This window comes from Quercus suber, unplaced genomic scaffold, assembly GCF_002906115.3.
Source record: "Quercus suber isolate HL8 unplaced genomic scaffold, Cork oak 2.0 scaffold_21, whole genome shotgun sequence".
Taxonomy (NCBI): Eukaryota; Viridiplantae; Streptophyta; class Magnoliopsida; order Fagales; family Fagaceae; genus Quercus; species Quercus suber.
Window position 1 is genome coordinate 2,450,497 of NW_027069486.1, and position 10,101 is coordinate 2,460,597.

Consider the following 10,101-nt stretch of genomic DNA (forward strand, 5'->3'; position numbering starts at 1 on the left):
TTTTGTTGTGTTCCTAGACTTCTTTTTTGGTTTAGTCAAATTTGGTGAGCAAAAATTCACTGTTTCAAACACAATTTTTTCCGTTGGTTTTTTGTTTATTATTTTTTTTAATGCATAATTTAAAAATGTTGTCTCAATTAAAAATCAATAAAATTTACCACCTAGGATTTGTTGTGAAAATGTTATAAACGTAGCATTACTCTAAAAAAAATTATAAAATATCATACCACGGCCCACCATAGCTAAAATAAAGGTATTGAGAAAATATCGTGACATTTATTGTGTTCCTGACCCTTTTTTTTTTTTTTTTTTTTTTTTTTTTTTTTTTTTTTAATTTATTGTGTTCCTGACCTTTTTTTTTTTTTTTTTTTTTTTGTTTAGCCAATTTGTTGAGCTAAAATTCATAGTTTTACGGATAGTTTTCTTGGGTTAAATTTTTTTAACACTTTTTTTAAAGTAAAAAACATAGTTTTACCAACAAAAAAGAATTATGGAAAAAAAATAATTTTTCCCTTTATGTTTGGAGTAGTTTCATCCCCCCAACTTTCAAGTTGAATAATTTCCACCTTTGTATTTTGTAGACAAGTATATAGTCCATGCTGTTACTCTCTTAGTTAAATCCTAACAAAATCTTATGATTCCTAGAATATTACATTGTGCAATATCTAAAATGCCTCACTAAATCTATTTGTTACCTAGAAAACACTAATTTATTAGTGATTTTAATCTTTTAAATTTATAATTTTATCTAATAGAAACTTCAATGACATATGTCTTTCGTTATTTTTTTTTATTTGTTTTCTTTCTTAAAAATGCGTTCATTAAAAATTAAGTAAGTTAAGTATCGAAGTTAGGCTCATAAAATAAAATGATAAAGACCGAAGTGGGTTAGTTATTTTTTGCTGACATATCTCACATTTATTGGATTTTAATAGTGCTGATGTGGTATCATTTGATACCAAATACCTCTCCTAAGAAATTATCATACTAAATAGATAGTTATATGTTAAATAACTATTCTAAAGTTAAATACATGATTTGATACTACTTCAAAAAACAAATCTATCTTAAATTTTCTCACCGAAAGAGCAGCACGTGCAACCCTTACTAGTATATATAAAAAGAGCAAATAGGTTTTCAACAGTAACATTTTGGTTTGTTCAATCATTAAGGCAAAACCAAAAAACTTACCGTTTGACACTTTTATTTTGTTCTAGCTTTTTTTTTTCTTTGGTCTTTTTAAATGCCCAATTTTGACACTTTTGCTCTAGGTTCTTATTATTTTTTGTCTTTTTAAATTTCCAGGTTTGGTTTGAAACTTTGACTTTGCCTTTTATTTACCATGGTATTTTTTTAATTTTAAAATAATAAAATATTGACATAATAAATTGTCACAATATTTTCTCAATTTTTTAGGTGTAAGTTCCTTATAGGTCAAAATTAAATAATAAAAATATCATACTGGAATCAACTACAGGAAAAAAAAAAATAAAAGGTCTTGTGAAAATGTTGTGGCATATTTTTTGTATTTCTAGATTTTTTTTTTCAATTTTAATGAGCTAAAATTCACTATTTCACATACAATTTTCTTGGGTTAACTTTTCATATTTTTGCTTCTTCTTTTTTTAATATGCCATTTTAAGTAATAAAAAAATAAAGTTTTTTTTACAAAAAAAAAAAAAAAACAAACAAACAAACAAACAAACTTTAGGGAAAAAACACTTTCAATATTTTATGTTTGGGATAGTTCACAATTTCCACCCCCACCCCCCTACACTTTAAAATCAAGCAATTTTCCCCTTAATGTTTTGGAAACAAGCAAAAACCTCAGACTTTGCTCTCTTAGTTAAACCCTATTGAAAATTTATGATTCATAAAATATTCCATTGTATAATGTCTAAAATACAACCACGGTAAATTTTAATATCCCAAAAAATTTCTTCAAGTATTTTGAGTTTAAGGAGGTAATAATGCTTGGAAAGTTGGAATTGTGATATAGGATGTTTTATTTGTTACCTAAAGAATATTGATTTGTTAGATTTAATTCTTCTAGACATATGATTTTCGCTAATGGAAAATTTGATGACATTGCCTTTGTTTATATATATGTGTGTGTGTGTGTGTGTGTATTTCTTTTATTGCTTAAAATGGGTGTTCATTAAAATCTAAGTAAGCTAACCATCACACCAATGCTCATAAAATGTAAAGATAAACAAGGGAGTATGAATATAACAACATTTTTATTGTGGATGATTGCAGGTATTAGATAAAGGGTTTCAATTGTTGCATATAATATCATTCATTGCAAAAAATTAAATATTGTGACAATATTTAAACAAAACTCAGTTGATTATTATTGGAAAATAATGATATTCGTCATCATTTTTAAAAATTTTTAGTAAGTGGATATTGCCTCTAGCAATTAGGTGCGAAGAAACTTTTATAGCAAAATAGATATTCATATGTGAAATAACTATCCTAACTTTATAAAATCAAAATTCTTATACGAATGAGATTAACATTATGACATATTTTATTTATGGATATTGCCTTTACATGGTTTCATACTCACTACATCAAAACATGTCTATTACATCAAGTGTTAATATAACAGAATATGTATATAGTAGTTTTAGATAAAATATTGCATCTACAAGTTAAAATAGTTGCAATAGTAACTTAAAAGTGTTAAACTATTGCATTAACAATAATAAGTTGCAATAACTTATAATTTTCAGCCGCAATAGAAGTTATAATATATTAGGAAAAATTGTTGCAATAACTTAAAATGAAAGAATCATTGCAATAAATTTATACAAATTGTTTTTACAATCTATTGCAACAAAAATTTCGAATTAATAGCTTATTGCAAAGAAGTTACCATTGCAATAATTTGATATTAATTATTTTACAATCTATTGCAATGACAAACACGTAATTGCAACGAATATTTCGTTGCAATAATTTGATATCAATTATTTCATAGTCAACCTCAATGACAAAATTAATTAATTATTTTTTACAATGAAGATATCATTGCAGTAATTTAATCCGACTTATTTTGTTCAATTATTTGCAATCTATTACAATTAGTTTCATGAAGTAATAGCCTATACTTACAAGATATTCGAAATAGTAAATTGTTTATTGCAACAATATATATATCATTGCATCAAAGTTATTTTTAAAATATTTGGAGTTTATTGCAACAAAAATTTTTGTTGTATAAACCTATTACCTCAAATTTTATTGCAACATCTTGTATCAACTATTGCAATGACTCTAATGCTATTGCAATGGTTTTTTTTCCGTTGCAATAATTTTTTTTTCTTGTAGTGACTTCTTCAAACAAAACTCTATCTTAATTTTTTCACTTAAGAAACACATGCCTTGCACGTGTCCCCTATACTAGTTGTCATGAAAATTTTCGAACGACGCCCTTCTCGCCTTTCCCCCCTTCTAAATCTTATTTTTGCTTCTTACAAAAAACCCTTGCTAAACCTTTTCTTCTCTCTTCCTTCCTTCCACTGGCTTCTATTTCCGCTGCCGTACCTCTGTCCTCCCATTTCTGGCTCTGACCACCTCAAAACAGTGCCCCACCTTTCCCTTCCTCTAATTTTAACCAACTCTAGGTATTTTCTCTCGGATAATTTTCCTTCCCCAAAATAAACCTACTTTCCTCTCTCACCCACACAGGTTTCGACCACCTCTAATGTTCTAATAGAATTTTCAAGGACAAAATTGTCTTTTGGCTTAGCTTAAGTTGACTTTTTTTTGGAGAGGTGTGGCTTAAGAGTTCACAGATCTGAAGAACTTGTTGGGGTTCAATGAAAGTCTTTGAGTAGGGGGTTACCTCATTGAACCCAAACACGTTCTTGAGATCCGTGAACTCTTTAAACATCTAGTGAGTTTCTTTCTTTGTGTTTTTGTTTATGGTTTCTTGTGTTTGACAGAAGCAAGCAAAAACCAATAACTCTTTTGCCAAATTGGTTGAGATAGGATCTTTGTTGGGTTCTTGGTTAGGTTATTTTCTTGAGTTGCTGCTACTTGTTTGGTTGAGTTAGTTACTCGTGTTATTGTTCTTGGGTTTCTGGATTTTGTTGGGTTTTGATGTGGCTTAATGGGTTTTCTAGGAGGATAAGCTATGAAGCATGAGTGCGGATTTGGGTTTGGGTGCAAGTGCGGGTGCAGATGCGAGTACAAGACTCGGCAATTTTTGAAAAAGTACGGTGTAGGTGCGGCAGGATACATTTACTAATAAATTATTAAATATATTTTCATATAATGGTAAATATATATCAATTTAAGTGCAATAATAACTACAAATAATTCAGTAATTTCAATTTAAGTTGTTTAACGTACAAATAATTTGACAAATATATAATAAGTTAATAACTAAAGAAGAAATCAACTCAAGTTTTTATTTTATTTTTTTTTAACATGTATTTCGGCCAGTTTCTTGGCCAATTTTAGCTGTACTTGGCGCGACTCGGCTTGAATAGGTGCGAATTGACCCGAACCGGCGCGACTCGGCCTGAATCGGCTTGAACTGGCGCAAATAGGGAAACGAAAAAAAAAAAAAAAAAGAACGTGAATCGGCGCGTCTAGTGCGAATTAGTGTGTCGCCGAGTGTCTGGTGCAGGTGCGGCGACCCTGGAGCAGCACCCATGCTTTCTAGCTCATAAACAAGAAACAGATTGTGCTGGCCTTTAGAAAATCCAATCAGTAAGACCAAGTTTGGGTGGTGAAGCATTCCTAAATACAATTTTTCAACCTGACATTAAAAGCAAAACAAAGCAAGAAAAAAAACATAAATGAGAAACTTGAAGAAAATAAAGAAAATGAAAGCCGGCCCAGAATGGTAAAAAGTAGCTGTTTTTTGCAACCTTATATAGTTGGACATCCCGAGTGTTCTTAAAGTGTGACCTCTTCACAGCCACATTCTGCACAGGCAGATGTTATGAGGGCTATTCTCTGGAATCATTCCATGAAAAATGCTTCCAAACCTGCTTCTTTGACCAAGTTGATTTGCAAAGTCATTAGTGTATTAGGTGAGTTCTTCTACACTGAAATGGATGAGCTCTACATTTTGATTCATTGTGGTGTTATGTGATTGTGATTTTTGGATAGGACAGTAGAAAAAGAAAGAGAGAGTTTTCCCTGTTTTCTTTCTTCCTTCCTCTACAGACTATGGGAACGTTCTAAGCCTTACTTGGCGAAATTCCGCCATCAGTGGTCCGATCCTCTGTGGAATCCTACCAATTCATATCATGCAACCACAGAATAGTATTAGTTCTATGTTTGGTACTTGGTCAGAATAGTCATTTTACACCTTACTTGATACAATCACGTGTATACAACTCATAGTACACACTCCTCTATCTTTAGACCTATTCACATACTAACATTTGCCTTAAGTAATTTTTTTTTTTTTTTTTTGAGAAAAGCCTTAATTTAATTAATCTTTTTTTTTTTTGGATACAAGATAGAATTTCTACTCTAGCCTAATCTTAGTAATTTCAATTTAAGTTGTTTAATGCACAAATAATTTGACAAATATATAATAAGTTAATAACTAAATAAGAAATCAACTCAAGTTTTTATTTTATTTTATTTTTATTTTTTAGCATGTATTTCGGCCAATTTCGGCTATAATTAGCGCAACTCAGCCTAAATCAGCGTTGAACTGGCGCGACTCGGCCTGCATCGGCCATAATAGGCGTGATTTGGCTTGAATCGGCCCGAATCGGTCCGAACTAGCACGAATCAGGAAACTAAAAAAAAAAAAAAAAAAGAATGCGAATCGGTGCGTCTAGTGCGAATCAGTGTGTCACTGAGTGTCTGGTGTGGGTGCGGCTCTAGGCGGCGACCCTGGACCTACACCCATGCTTTCTAGAGGATAAGTTGGTGGCATTGGAAGAAACTGTTCAATCAAAATGGTTGAGCCATTGGAGATGATCTAGCCTACATTGGTTGAGCCATTGGAGAGGATTTTGTACCGCTTGAATGTGGTTTAGGGTATTGTAGAGCACCTAAAGTCAGTAAAGGAAATGCCTGACCTCCGGTTTGTGTTTGAAGAAGTTCAAGTACTATATGTTTCTCCAAGTTTATGGCATTTTATGTTGGGTGCAAGTTCTTAATTATATGGTTATGAGTAGAATTTAGTGTTTTGCTTTTGTAGAGATGTCACTATTATGCTAGATATGAAGAAAAAACGGAGTATTGTAGCACAACTATTTCATTGTTCTTTTTCCGGATGTTACATACTTCATTTTACAACTCACATCTATATATAGATGTGTTAGGAGTTTAGGATGACTACATGCTTCAAGAATACTACAAAAGTTTGCTTCATTTCTCTTTAATTGACACTTGTTCATAAGGTGTCCACTTGCATGCTTGTTCAATTTTGCTACTGCTGGATTCTTCATTTGTTGACACCTAGATTTCAATTGCTTCTTTCTTTGACACTTAGGGAGCCAGTTGTCAATTACAAATTACATTTTAACACCCCCGCTTAATTTGTAATTCCCACATTTATCTTAAACTCTTCCAATTTTTCTGAAGTGCCAACTTTTGTAAAAACATCTGCTAGTTGCTCATTTGTGTTGACAAACTTGAGTTGTATTTCTTCTTCTTGCACCAATTTTCTGATGAAGTGATGGTGGAGTTCAATGTGCTTTGTACTACTGTGAAACGCTAGATTTTTGGTCATAGCAATAGCTGACATGTTGTCACAGTGGATGATGATTGGCGTCTCTTCACTTTGTTGAATGTTTGAAAGAATTCTTCTTAGCCATATTGCTTCACATGTTGCATCTGTTGCTACTATGTATTCGGCTTCGGCTGATAATAATGCAACGATTTTCTGCTTCTTTGAGGACTAAGAAATTGGTTTTGTACCTAGGCAGAATAAGTAACCAAAAGTGCTTTTGCGGCCATCAATTGAACCTGCCTAGTCGCTATCTGTATATCCCACTAACTTGCTGTCTTTTTATTTCGCATATTTGATGCCAAGTTTTTTGTACCTTTTAGGTAGCATAGAATTCTTTTTGCTGCTTGAGGTGGATTTTGCTTGATTCATTCATGAATTTGGAAATAAGATTGATTTGTTGCACAATATTTGGACTTGTGTTTGTTAAATAAAGGCGAAAAGCACATTTTAGTCCCTACATTTTTAGGCGATTTCTATTTTAGTCCCTACATTTTATTTTTACCGCTTTTAGTCCCTATCCTGAAAAACGGTTCCCATTTGGTCCCTGCCGTTACATCATAAACAGATATTGCTGACGTGGCAAACAGCAGAATTAAAAAATATTAAAAATATTTTATTTTATTTTAAAATAAAATAAAATTTTATTTATCAATAATTTTAAAATAAAAATATTAAAAATTTTAATTAAAAATAATTGTTCTTCTTCCCTAAGAACATGGTTGCCCAGAAAAAGAAATTTTTCTGCTTATCATCATCTTCATCCTCCACCTCCCCATCCTCCTCTTCAGAATCGGTCCGAACTAGCACGAATCAGGAAACGAAAAAAAAAAAAAAAAAAAGAATGCGAATCGGTGCGTCTAGTGCAAATCAGCGTGTCACTGAGTGTCTGGTGCGGGTGTGGCTCTAGGCGGCGACCCTGGAGCCACACCCATGCTTTCTAGAGGATAAGTTGGTGGCATTGGAAGAAATTGTTCAATCAAAAATGGTTGAGCCATTGAAGATGATCTAGCCTACATTGGTTGAGCCATTGGAGAGGATTTTGTACCGCTTGAATGTGGTTTAGGGTATTGTAGAGCACCTAAAGTCAGTAAAGGAAATGCCTGACCTCCGGTTTGTGTTTGAAGAAGTTCAAGTACTATATGTTTCTCTAAGTTTATGACATTTTATGTTGGGTGCAAGTTCTTAATTATATGGTTAGGAGTAGAATTTAGTGTTTTGCTTTTGTAGAGATGTCACTATTATGCTAGATATGAAGAAAAAACAGAGTATTGTAGCACAACTATTTCATTGTTCTTTTTCCGGATGTTACATACTTCATTTTACAACTCACATCTATATATAGATGTGTTAGGAGTTTAGGATGACTACATGCTTCAAGAATACTACAAAAGTTTGCTTCATTTCTCTTTAATTGACACTTGTCCATAAGGTGTCCACTTGCATGCTTGTTCAATTTTGCTGCTGCTGGATTCTTCATTTGTTGACACCTAGATTTCAATTGCTTCTTTCTTTGACACTTAGGGAGCCAGTTGTCAATTACAAATTACATTTTAACACCCCCGCTTAATTTGTAATTCCCACATTTATCTTAAACTCTTCCAATTTTTCTGAAGTGCCAACTTTTGTAAAAACATCTACTAGTTGCTCATTTGTGTTGACAAACTTGAGTTGTATTTCTTCTTCTTGCACCAATTTTCTGACGAAGTGATGGTGGAGTTCAATGTGCTTTGTACTACTGTGAAACGCTAGATTTTTGGTCATAGCAATTGCTGACATGTTGTCACAGTGGATGATGATTGGCGTCTCTTCACTTTGTTGAATGTTTGAAAGAATTCTTCTTAGCCATATTGCTTCACATGCTGCATCTGTTGCTGCTATGTATTTGGCTTCGGCTGATAATAATGCAACGATTTTCTGCTTCTTTGAGGACTAAGAAATTGGTTTTGTACCTAGGCAGAATAAGTAACCAAAAGTGCTTTTGCGGTCATCAATTGAACCTGCCTAGTCGCTATCTGTATATCCCACTAACTTGCTGTCTTTTTATTTCGCATATTTGATGCCAAGTTTTTTGTACCTTTTAGGTAGCATAGAATTCTTTTTGCTGCTTGAGGTGGATTTTGCTTGATTCATTCATGAATTTGGAAATAAGATTGATTTGTTGCACAATTTTTGGGCTTTTGTTTGTTAAATAAATTAAGCTTCCTACCAAACTTCGATAATTTCTTGCATAAACTTTTTCTGCGCCATCGTCTGAGTGCAATTTCTCATTGAATGCCATTGGGGTGGATACTGGTTTGCATTTGTTCATTTGGAACCTTTTGAGTAGATCTTCAAAATATTTTTCTTGAGAAATAAATATTTCTCCTTTGCATTGACGTACTTGGATCCCTAGAAAATATTTCATGGGACCTAAGTTTGTCATTTCATATTCTTTCATAATTGCTTCTTTAAATTTTGCAACCATCTCTGGGTTTTTACTTGCATAAATAAGATCATCAACATATAAACAAACTAAAAGAAAATCTTTTATACCTTTTTTTCTTGACATATACACTACCAAGTGAACCTGAAGAAACCTATCCATTTTGCTGAAAATATGAGTCAATTTTGCTATTCCATGCTCGCGGTGCTTGCTTTAGTCCATATAAGGCCTTCTTGAGATGATAGACCTTGTCTTCTTTTCCTTTTTGCACATAGCCTGGTGGTTGTTCGACATATACCTCTTCTTCAAGTTCTCCATTTAAGAATGCTGCTTTTACATCAAGCTGAAACACTTGTAGCTCCATTTGGGCTACTATGGCTAGGATAGTTCTGATAGTTTCCATGCGAGCAACTGGTGCAAAAGTTTCATTGAAATCCACACCTGGTTGTTAAGAGTAACCTTTGCCACTAATCGTGCCTTGTGCTTTTGAATTGAACCATCTTCTTTGTACTTGGTCTTATAGACCCATTTTAGTCCGTTTACTTCTTTCTTTTTAGGCTAATCAACTAGTTCCCATGTGTTGTTCTTTTCAATAGTTGCAATTTCATCATCCATTGCTTTTATCCAGACTTCTTCTTTAGCTGCTTCTTCAAAATTTTGAGGCTCACAAGCAAAAAATGCTACATTAGATTATTCATAAATTTATTTGAGAGAACGTACTCTTCCTGGTGGAGTTTCAAACTTTGAAAGTGTTCCATTTGATGGACTTGCTCCTGCTGATGGGCTGTGGCTTGGACTTGCACTTGGAGTTGATTGAGAACTTGAACCTTCTTGATTTGTCACTGGTTCAATAATTTCTAACCTAAGTTGCATCGACACGAACACAGGTACGGATACAAGGGTACGACAATTTTTGAAAAATAAGAGTACGACACGACGTGGGTATGACAATTAAATAATTAAT